Here is a 12697-nt window from a genome sequence, read left to right as displayed (position 1 = left end):
CCCTCTAGCTCAAAATGTCAATATTGCCAAGGTTGGGAAATCCTGCCATAACCAGTAGTAGAGTGCCTGGAGGGGCATTCAAAAATGTGAGGAGCAATGGCCATCACTTTGGTGGTTACAATGGCTGAATAACTGGAGCTAAGAATGCAAAACATCCTGGGGAGCTGCCCAGCCCAACATGCAAAGAGCACACTTTTTTTTTTTTTTTTTTTTTTGGAAATGAGCAATCCTGTTGTACCTCTACTTGCTCTATTTCCTTTATTGGTCTTCCCCTCTTGCCAAAATTGTGAGTGTTATTCAAGCCCTCAGTTTCTCTTTCTACTTCTGCAAGCTCATCCTATCTCTTGATTTACTCCAGCTTTAACCACCTAGCAATGACGTTGGCGAGATTGAGCTTCTGTGGATGACAGCACGAGTTTGGCAGTCAAGATAAAAGCTTGCAGTTATCTTTCAGTGCCTGAAAGATGTCACTTGATTGTGTTCTGGCCTCCATTGTTTCTGGTGACGTCATCCACTATTTGTATTGTGTCCACTATTTGTATTGAATGTGATGTGTCTTTTTCTTTGCCTGCCTTTAAGATTTGCCTTCATTTTTGGTTTGGTTATGCTGTGCTTACATGTGGATTTCTTTGTACTTATTGTGCTTTGATTTTAGGATCTGTGAATTTATATCATTCATCATTTTGGAGTGTTCTTGACATCTTTTCACACATTTGTTTGCCCCATTCTATCTGCCCCCCATATCTGGGAATCACATTTCTCATGTGTGAAGCTGAATGATATTGTCACACAGATCTTGAGATATTCTCTGTTCTGTCCTCTCCCCCCACCAGCTTTTCTGTGTTTCAGTTTGTGATTCAAATGCTCATCTCTTCCAGATACATCCTCACAAAAACATCCAGAAATAATGTTTTACCACTATCTGGGCATTTCTCAACCCAGTCAAGCTGATGCATAAGCTGAATCAGCACATCACCACCAGACCCCATACAGTACATCTTGTGCCTCCAACACCATCAGCTCTGATAATTGGATGCTGCCTCTGGAAATTCCATACAGTTTTCCCAACTGCCTCCCCTTGCCAGGATGGACTCTGCATAGTATTCATTTATTCAGGTGACAAATATCTACTGAGCATCTATCATATGCCTCTTCTAGGGGCTGCAGAAACCCCAATAAGCAACCAAGACTCCTGCCTTTGTAGAGCATATATGCAAGCTAGATAAACAACTTGCCCAGTTTGCCTGGACTCTCCCAGTTTAGTCCCAACCCCAGGAAATCCTTCAGTTCAATGGATACCTGGAGGAAGAACGTTCTAGGCAATGGGAACAGTAATGACCTTGAGGTGACTGAGGCTCTGTTATTAGAGGAATGGCAAAGACCACAGTGTGGTTCTGGTGGACTGAGAGAGATTTATATATTATATATTAAATTAAATAATTTATAATAATAATAAATTAATAGTATCTCCAAGTTTTGGTTTCTTCATTAGTAATTTGGAAAAAATAGACAGTCTTTTGCTAGTTCCTGAGAAGGACCAAAAGATCATTATATTCAATTACACAGAAGGCTCTTTGGAGAGATTAGGCATATGGCTCAAGGATCCCCTTGGTCATCTCACCAGAAGCCAGGAATAGATTTGGGATCATTCAGGAAAGATTTGTGGAGGAACCTCTTGTCTAATGGAGTAAATCTCTGTGACAAATGACAGAGACCCACAATGTGGTTGAGAATGTTATACCATCACAAACACTGCCAATTTGGATTGTAAGGTATAGAGAGGACAAAAGGAAAGAACGCTGACACACTTCTCAAATTCTACAGTCAGGAAACGGACAGATAAAACATTTAAGCTACAAATATGTGTTACCTTTCATGAAAAAGGAAGGACTACTTCCAGTGCAGAGCAGTGAGCCCAGAGGGCAAAGTTGTTTTTCAGAACACTGGGGAAATGTCCAAGTTGTAACAGTGTTTTAAGAAATGAAAACAAGATATGAATACATACCTGTTGAAGGCAGAGAAAACTTTCAGCTTTAGCTAGAATAGACACATTACATTCTATGTCATAAAATCTGCAAATGAAAGTTCTCAATTTCAATAATATAATAATAAAATGTACCCCACCTTATTTTAAAAAATCCTTTTTTCTCCATAGTTTAATGTGTATGATATGCTTGCCAGAGTATAAAAAGCTGTCTAGTTGATACTCTTTTGTCTTTATTTAATAAACAAAACATTTATTCATTAATTAAAAGAGCACGTACTTTTCATCTGCCATCTTTAGTTTAAGTGGGTAGGATATGAACCTTGCTTGTAGGAATGAATAATTCCTGAAACTCTATGAAGCTGACCCTAGGACCAACTGAACTAACAAGAAGTCTTGTCCATGTTCAGTTATGACTGAATGATTTTAAAGTAGCTTCAAAATGACTACTGAAAAACATTCTGCAGGAAGAGACATCTCAAAGCCTACAAGAGAGAAGCAAGCAAGAAAACTCTAATTTTAAATATAATTTTTTGGCAGCTGGGTCTTATATCAGTTGGCTTTCTTTTAGTTATTATGGACCTCAAAAGCCAACCTAAATAAAAGATACTAAATTAATTTGAAGTGATTCATGTTTCTAATGCATATGGGATATAAAGAAACCTAATTGTCTAAGACTGGTCGAAACTACTAGGCTGCTTCTCATCGTAGGAAAAATAAAACCAACATCCTTGCAAAGAAACTTTTGGAATATGCTACTTAACTCCTCTACAACAGGAAAACACCCAATCTCTGATGAACTTTGAAAACCCTGAAATAATGCATTGCTCCAACTCACAATATTACCAGCCAAAGGGAAGAGGTTTAGGCCTTATGCTCTACAGAATATGTTAACAAGGGAGAGAAGTACAAAGAAAATAAAGAAATCCAAATCTGCTTTCCAAGGACTAAAATAGAACTTCTCCAAAAGATGGGAAGGATTTCTCCATCTCATGGAAAGGCAGTGGTCCGTGGCATTGCCGACTTTGTGGGGTTGAGGAAATAACTCTAGTTTATTTTAATGTACCGTGTAATCTGGCTCATTTCCCATATTGTTCTGTGATCTTAACTATGCAATTCAAAGGAAAAGTTGGGCCAGCGTTTCAAATGTCATCTTGATACAACCTTTCCCATTTCCAAACCCACTTCAGTAATTTATTTGCTTTCCTTCCCCCCCCTTTCTTATTGCTCTTAGAAAGTTAAGCCAATGATAATAAAATAAACAGAAACGAGCGACAATGAAATAAGTTAGCACAGTACACAAAGAGCAGGGGTTGGAAGGCAGATTCCTGGCCCTTGCGACACGCTTTCCAGTACATGAGGGGCATTTTACTGGGATTACTTCTTGTTGGTAAATGCTTCACTTCCAACTCCTTCTGCTTTTATTCTGTTTCTCCCTAGAGTGTCCAGGTGTGTTGTACCCCTTCGGTATTTGGGTGGGGTTCTCTCTGTCTCCCTCCCTCTCCCAGCCCCCACAGCAACTTCTACTGCAAAGTCTCTGGTATGAAGGTTACAGTTGACACAGTTCGGGCTCTAACGGAAGGTCATTTTCAACAAAGGAATTCTGGCTCGTGTTTGTGTACGGCAGAGCTCCACTTAGGAACATGCAAGGTTGACATAAGTTTGCCATCCGCATGGTCCTCCGTTCGGGCACAGTAAGCCTTGGCAGAAGAACACCCCAAAACCAAAAACGACTCCTGGGAATGGAGTCTATCCCAATAGGCTGTGACCTTGGCCAAGAAGGATAAGATGATCTCTAAAGCCCCCTACTGGGCATTTCTATCTATTTTAGACATAAAGAGATACCCTTAATGCGGAGAAAGGAGAACCCTCCTACACCCTTGGTGGGAATGCAAGCTGGGGCAGCCACTCTGGAGAACAGTGTGGAGGTTCCTCAAAAAGTTAGTAATAGAACTACCCTACAATCCAGCAATTGCACTACTAGGGATTTACCCAAAGGATACAAAAATACAGATTCAAAGGGGTACATGCACCCCGATGTTTATAGCAGCATTATCAACAAGAGCCAAACAAGGGAGAGAGCCCAGGTGTCCATCGACTGCTGAATGGATAAAGAAGATGTGGTGGTATACATATACAATGGACTATTACTCAACCATCAAAAAAAATGAAATCTTGCCATTTGCAATAATGTGGATGGAGCTAGAGGGTATTTTGCTAAGTGAAATAAGTCAGTCAGAGAAAGACAAATGCCATATGATCTCACTCATATGTGGAATTTAAGAAAGAAAACAGATGAACATAGGGGAAGGGAGAAAAGAAAAAAAAGGAGAGAGGGAAGCAAACCATAAGAGACTCTTAAACATAGAGAACAAACTGAGGGTGGCAGGAGGGAGGTGGGCAGGGGAGGGGCTAGACGGGTGAGGGGGATGAAGGAGGGCACTTGTGATGAGCACAGGGTGTTATGTAAGTGATGAATCACTGATTTCTACTCCGGAAACCAACATTGCCCTGGATGGTAACTAACTAAAATTTAAATTAAAAAAAAAGAGAGATACCCTCAGATGGATAAATGTCCATCCTCAGACATAAGAAATGGGGTTCTGTGGTATGAAGATAATGACTATCCCTAAGCCCCCAAACTCTTTGCATGAATCCTTGCCACAATGAAGTCAAAGCCTTTTCAACATCAACGATTTGTCTGCCATTATAATCAGGTGATTTGACAGAAATTCTCATCTCTCTTGTAGTGGTCTAGAAAATAGCGCGCTTCCAAGCTCTAAACTGAAGAAACACTTTTCTCTTAAAGAAAAGAGCCTGTATCACATGTTCTGTTTCTTCGTCAACATAAACTACAGCCCCAAATCATTTCCCATATTCGATTACAAGAGTCAGGATTTGGTCCAGCTCTAATTGACTCCAGGAATATTTCATTTTTTCATTTAAAAGATAATTTAATTCACCGCCATATGTTTGCTGGAGTCGTTCGCTGGTCTTGGCCTCAAGGACGCCTCTGTCCTCATTGCCAGGTGTCGTTCCAAGGAACTCTGAGACCCCCTCTTTGCTCTGGTCTCCACAGTTTTCACTGCCTAATCTTCTCTGAACGGCATTTATTCTTCCGTGGGTTTTTTTTTTTTTTTTCCCTCTAGTGTCTTTTGCTTTTTTTTATTTTTTATTTTTAAAGATTTTATTTATTTATTTGACAGAGAGAGACAGCGAGAGAAGGAACACAAGCAGGGGGAGTGGGAGAGGGAGAAGCAGGCTTCCTGCCGAGCAGGGAGCCCGATGCGGGGCTCGATCCCAGGACGCTGGGATCATGACCTGAGCCGAAGGCAGACGCTTAACGACTGAGCCACCCAGGCGCCCCTCTTTTGCTATTTTTTAATCATGAAAGTATCCACGCTTGAATTGAAATAGTGAAGTCAGCTTCAAATGCTTAACTCAAAATATCAGAGAGGAGCTACCAATTTCATGGTTCACAAAATAATGGTATCGATCTGTACTGTTTAAGAGATACCAGAATCTTTTGACCCAAATGCAAACTCCAGTGGCCTTGAAATAATTTTTCTCATATCTGATAACGGAAGAGTCATATTAAGGTTTTGCTTGGAATTTTCCAGGTCAATGACTATCATCACTGACCTTCATCCTTAAAGGGGTAGAATTGGGGGGTTTTAAGAGAATACTCATTTGAACCTCAGAAGATTCAGAATTACATTTTTCTGGAAAAATCAAGTGCCTTCATCCAACTTATAAGTTCATGTAACTCACTTTTGTGCAGAAATAGGTTGGCCCTCGATTAATTTAGGTGTGGGATTCATTTTCCCCTCTATATCAGTCAACTATTGTTTGTATAATAAACTATCCCAAAACTTAATGGCTTAAAACAACAATCATTTGTTACTTCTCTTGAGTCTGTAGGTTGGCTCTGTAGTTCTGCTGATCTGGGCTTGCTCATGTGTCTGTGGTCAGCTGGCTGGTCGGCCAAGGGCTGGCTGGTCTAGGATGGTCTCAGCTGATGATGGTCCCCTTGCACATCTGCTCACACTCCTGCAGCAGGCTAGCTTGGGCATGTTCTCCAGGTGGTGGCCCAATTATGAGAAGGAGGGCTCAATTGTGCAAGAGAACAAGTGGAAACCTGCACCACTTTTCAAGCCTATGCTTTGTCAAGTTAGGTCTTGTCCCGTTAGCCAAAGAAAGTCACATGGCCAAGTCCAGGGGCAGCGTGGGAGAGTATGACCAATGGCCATGGATAGAGGAAGGCAGGAAAAGTTGGGGCTATCAATGCAATCAGCCTGTCATCCTTACCCAGATATAACTAGAGAATGACAGCCCCAAAGGCCAGATGTGCTGCTGATGTGCAGGCATGGGGGAGGAAGGCAATGGAAGTAGAGTCTAAGGATGCCAAAATAAAGACCTGGACGTCCAAGTCCAAATCAGTCGGTCAAACAAGAGGTGAAGGACAAAATTGGCGTGTGCTTCTATAACGAAGGGGTCAAAGAGACAGAAAAGCCTAGAATGGGGACATGGAGTGTAGCCAGCCATGAGACATTTTACCTTGCCCGGGGGCAGCACATTTGGAAGAACCTAAATGCAAAACCTTCGCATATTTAAAAGCATACAGGACATAACCTACGCAAAATGGCCATTAAAAGATTCCAACACCTACAGGCGACAGAAATTGTGAAATTTCTATGCAAAGGAGTTTTTGTTTGCTTTGAAGAAATAGTTGCTACTATGCCATTTAGAATATATATTCGGTCAAAGCCACAATGTGAACCATTCTACAGGACATGTGACCAGGTTTCTTGAAGAAGTCAATGGTCCAGAACAAACAAATAAAAGTGGGAAGAGACCATTTCAGATTAAGAGTCAAGACAGATCTAAGATTATGAACAGCCAAGTACAATGAATGGACCTTGTTTGGATTTTGAGATGTACCATTTTCTTGATATGCACAGTTTTCAAGATGTTTTTTAGCAAATAGGGGAGATTTTATTATGGCCAGGGTATTAGATAGCATTAGACATTATCATTAGCTTTATTGTGTGTGGCCATGCAATGCAGTTAAGTAGGAAACTGCTCCCTTCCTTTTTTGAGATTCGTGCTATAGTATTTAGGGCTAAAATAACCTGATGTCTGACATTTGCTTTAAAAACTTGAGAGAGGAAGGATAGAGGCAATTAGTGTGGAAATTAATGGTGGACATTGATGGCGGCTGCAGAGTCCTGGGATGATTGCATGAGTTTGTGATATTCTCTACTTCTGTGTACTTTTTGGAAGTTTATATACTACAATATAAAATTCGGCATAATTTTTTTAGTGTAATTTTGAAATATTACATAGAAAAGAGCCTAAAAGGACACAATACTTTCTTTTTTCAACTTTTTTTTTTTAAAGATTTTATTTATTTATTTGACAGAGAAAGACACAGCGAGAGAGGGAACACAAACGGGGAGTGGGAGAGGGAGAAGCAGACTCCCTGCCGAGCAGGAAGCCCAATGTGGGACTCGATCCCGGGACTCCAGGATCATGACCTGAGCCGAAGGCAGTCGCTCAACCAACTGAGCCACCCAGGCGCCCAACTTTTTTTTTTTTTTTAAGATTTCACTCATTTATTAGAGAGAGACACAGAGAGAGAGACACAAGCAGGGGAGCGGGAGAGGGTGAAGCAGGCTTCCCGCGGAGCAGGGAGCCCCATGTGGGGCTCGATCCCAGGACCCTGGGATCACGACCTGAGCCGAAGGCAGACGCTTAATGACTGAGCCATCCAGGCGTCCCTCTTTTTTCAACTTTCAAATATTCTTATTAACATCATTTGCTGTTTTGTTTCTAATTATGAAAGTAACATATACTCAATATTTTAAAAACGAAACAATACAACAAAAAGCAAAGAGAAGATGAAAGTTACATGAAATCATATATAGATGATTTGAGGAGAAACAAAAGAGATCACCTGAAGAAATAACCATAAATTTCCCCTCTGGTCTTTTGCAATTATTATTGTATTTACTTGTTTAAAGAAGTAGCTTTGGGGTCAGCTATGTGTCTAATAAATTTTCTTTTACTCATGGGTGGGTTCTATTCAACGACAAGCCGTTGGCATTTGATAAGAACCTCAAATGTTGGATCATTTCAGTGATGTGGCTTCCCCACTGTAGCAACTGGGACCATTTCCAACAAGAGGCCCAGAACATTACAGATGATCAATAAAAATGCTTTCATTCTTCTACTTCTTCTCTTCACTTTCTTTAACTTTTCTTATTCAATTTCAGCTTTTTTTTTTTTTTTAAGAGATTTATTTATTTGAGAGAGAGGGAGAGGGAGTGCACGAGCGGGGGTAGGGGCAGAGGGAGCAAATCCTCAAGCAGACTCCCCGCTGAGCACGGAGCCCACTACAGAGCTCCATCCCATGACCCTGAGATCATGACCTGAGCCCAAATCAATAGTCAGTTGCTCAACCGACTGAGATACCCGGGCACCCCATCAGTTTCAGCTTCTGATTAAAACAATGCCATAATTTAGTAATTTCTTTGCAAGTGGTAATGGGTGGAAGCGCTCCTTTTATTTTGTATTAAGTAACTACCTACTTCTTTAAAATGGGGAAGAATGGAGTAGTTACCAATTTGGTCAGCAGAAGTTATATATTAGCTTGATTCTGCCTATACAGAAGGCTACTGACACAACTCCAAAGCTGGGTAGAGCAAAGTCGTCAGACTGATGATACCTGTTAGTGTTAAAATTTAGAACAGACATATGTGGCTGTAATTTGGTGAGATAATCTCCCCGCAACCAATGTGGGTGCTGCTGGTGGGTGTTGGTCAGTCTGAACATGAGGGAAGGTACCACTTACTACCCATAGTGTCTTACAAACCCTGACGGCTGAAGGGTGACCTGACATTAAAATCCACGGGAGATAGCACCTTGAGGGATCCCCTTAGCAGGAATCTGTCTTCTTAATCCACATTTAATCAGGTTCAAAAGTCAGCCCTCTATTGACGTGATGGGCTTTCTGTTGTCGCTGTTTTTTTTAAAAGATTTTATTTATTTATTTGACAGCAAGAGACAGGGCACAAGCAGGGGGAGTGGGAGAGGGAGAAGCAGGCTTCCCGCGGAGCAGGGAGCCCGATGTGGGGCTCGATGCCAGGACCCCGGGATCATGACCTGAGCCGGAGGCAGGCGCTCAACCGACTGAGCCACCCAGGCGCCCCAGGGCTTTGTGTTATCATGTGATGGAAGTACCCAGCATCGTCTATGAAGTTTTCTTGCCAAAACATGTAACCTGAATTTAATCAAGCCTCTATATCTGCATTACCTGCTTTTGCTGCAGAACAGATCAGCCCAAAACTTAGTGGTTTAGAATAACCATTTATTATTTCCTATTGTTCTTTGGATCAGAGAGATGATTCTGGGCTGAGCCAGCCCGATAGCTGAGGATGGCTTCACGCTCGACGTTGGCAAGGGGTATGGAGATGTTAGCACACGCCGCCCTCAGCCAGCAGGCTGGCCCACTCAGTCCCAGGGCCCCCAAGGGCAGCAAGGACTGGCAAGTCCTGCCGCACAAGCATATTTCAAGTCTCTGCTCCTGTCACATTTGCTTGGACAAAGCAAGTCACATGGCTGGGCCTGGAGTCAAGGGGAGGAGAAAGAGACTCTAAGATGTAATAGAAAAAATACTGTCAGTTCTACAATCTAACCACATCTAACTTCTATTTATATAAACAGAGTCTGGAGAGGAACAAGTTAAATTAGATCATAAGGAAATAATTGGTCAAATCTAAAATGTGAAGCATTCTATAGACAACCTGCCAGTGTTTTCAAAAAATTAGTGCTATATGGGGGGTGGGGCAGGGAACAAAGATGCGATGGGTGGCAGGGCAGGATAGACTATTCTAGATGTTTTTTTTTTTCTTTTCAGATTTTATTTATTTGAGAGAGAGAGAGAGAGAGAAAAAGCACGAGCAGGAAGGAAGGGCAGAGGCAGAGGGAGAAGCAGGCTTCCTGCCAAGCAGGGAGCCTGATGTGGGGCTCCATCCCAGGACCCTGGGATCACGACCTGAGACGAAGGCAGACGCTTAACGACTGAGCCACCTAGGCGCCCCAAGACTATTCTAGATTTTAAAAGACTAAAAGGACATAAAAACCAAATTCAAGTATGAATCTTATTGGATCATTATCTAGGAAAATAAAAAACAGTCGTAAAAATTCTCTGGATAATTGGGGAAAATCAATATGGATTAAATACATAGAATATTTTAAATTTTCTCAAGTGTGATAATGGTATTAAGGTTACATAAAAACCCAACATTCTTATTCTCAAGAGATGCAAAGTGATATATTTAGGGGGCACCTGGGTGGTGCAGCTGGTTGAATGTCCGACTCATGGTTTCAGCTCGGGTTGTGACCTCAGGGTCATGAGATAGAGCCCCTTGTCTGGCTCTAAGCTCAGTACAGAGTCTGTTTAGTATTCTCTCTCCTTCTGCCTCCCTCCCTCCCCACCGCCCTGCTCAAATAAATAAATCTTTTTAAAAAGTGACGTAAGGGTGCTTGGGTGGTTAAGTGTCTGCCTTTGGCTTAGGTCATGATCCCAGGGTCCTGGGATCGAATCCTGCATCGGGCTCCCTGCTTGGCAGAGAGACTGCTTCTCCCTCTCCTTCTACTGCTCCCCATGCTTGTGCTCTCTCTCTCTGTTAAATAAATAAGTAAAATCTTAAAAAAAAAAAAAAGTAATGTATTTAGGAGTGAGACGTCATAATGTCTGTTACAGATTTCAAGTGGATCATCAAATCAATACATCTATATATTTATATATGATAGGAAGAAGTGGGCTGAATTATGACCCCCCACCAAAATTCATATGTTGACATCCTCACTCCTAGTACCTCAGAATATGACTGTATTTAAAAATAGAGCCTTTAGGGGCACCTGGGTGGCTCAGTCGGTTAAGTGCCTGCCTTCAGCTCAGGTCATGATCCCAGGGTCCTGGGATCAAGCCCCATATTGGGCTCCCCACGCAGCGGAAAGTCTGCTTCTCCCTCTGCCTCTCCCCCTGGCTTGTGCTCTCTCTCTCGATCACTCTCTAATAAATAAATAAAATCTTTAAAAAAAAATAGAGCCTTTAGGGGTGCCTGGGTGGTTCAGTCGGTTGAGCTTCCAACTCTTGGTTTCAGCTCAGGTCTTGATCTCAGGGTCATGAGATCAAAGGCCCATGAAGGGCTCACGCTCAGCCCCTCCTTCTCCCTTTCTGCTCCTCCCTGCCCTACACTCTCTCACGCTCTCTTTCTAAAACAAATAAAATAAAATCTTTAAAATAAATAAATAAAATAAAAATATGGTCTTTGAAGAGGTGCTTAAGTCAAAATGAGGCCCTTAGAGCAGGCTCTAATCCAATCTGACTAGTGTCGTTATAAGAAGAGATTAGGATACAGACATATCCAGAGAGAAGGTCAAGTGAAGACACAGGGAATATGGCCATCCATACAAGCCAAGGAGAATGGCCTCAGAAGAAACCAACTCTGTCCACACCTTGATCTTGAACTTCTAGCCTCTGGAATTGTGAAAAAATAAGTCCCTGTTGTCTGAGTCACCCAGTTATGCCAACCCTCGCACACTGATAGTCACAACAAAATGCCGTCAATTGTTCAATCTGAATGTGGGATACACAGATCTTTGTTGTGCTACTTTTTTCAACTTTTCTGCATGTTTGAAAATTTATGTATTAAAAAGCTGGAAGGACAAAACCTTCTAGGACATTGTCTTTAGTCAACTGGCTCTTAAGAAAACATTTTCAGTCAATTATGATTGAATTCTGAAATATAGAGGTTTGGCTGCAACTTTGCTTATAGAAGAGCTGAGGGGTTGGAAGTCTGACAAATTAAATGGGAAAGCCATTTCTCCCCAGTAGCAGTTCCATTGTTTCAGATTTCAGGCCATTATATCCAGAGAGACACCTAGTGAGATGATAGATTTGGGAAATTATTTTATGCATCAGAAGAAAAGCAGTGGTAGCTTTGAGTTCCAGCTCCAAGTTCTTCCAGAATAGGAGCAATGGTAGCCAGCAAACCCTGGGACACGGTGACATGGATAAACGTCAAGGCTGGAATTATCCAACGGGTGCATTAACTCTGTCAGTCGGCCAGCAGCTCAAATATTTCCTGATAAAGTTTTATTGCTTCTTGAGTAAACACTTTGGAGGTCTTGGTCATCAGATTTGATCGAAGCAAAAAAGGAGTTCATTTTGTATATGAAGCCTGTACTTTTTCTTTTTTTTTTCTTCCCTGCACCTTCCAACAATTGCCCAGACGCCCATTGTCCTGGCTATTTCGTTTCTCCTTGGGATCAATGAAATGTAGAAGGTGTTATTATTATATATTATTATATATATTATTAGCATGCTATTATATATTTAGGTGTTACTATTCTCGATGGGTGTTGGCTTGCTTAACAGAAGGGTTCTCGACTCTGGCTGCACATTAGAATCACCTGGAGGATTTAAACAAAACAAAATACCAAACAAAGACAATGATGCTAAGACAGACCCCTAAATATTCTGGTTTAATAGTTCTGAGGCAGGACCTTGGTATCAGGATTTGTTGTAAAACTTCCCAGGTGATAACAACGGACAGCCATTCTCTAACCTATAGAGAATTCCTAAACACAAATCCAGGCACTTCTTGGGGAGCTCTGAGGAACCTTTGCAGGGTTCTTTAAATC

Source organism: Mirounga angustirostris, unplaced genomic scaffold (assembly GCF_029215605.1).
Source record: "Mirounga angustirostris isolate CCGP_5_RB_7025 unplaced genomic scaffold, mMirAng1.0.hap1 SCAF_3, whole genome shotgun sequence".
NCBI lineage: Eukaryota > Metazoa > Chordata > Mammalia > Carnivora > Phocidae > Mirounga > Mirounga angustirostris.
This window is presented reverse-complemented; position numbering follows the sequence as displayed.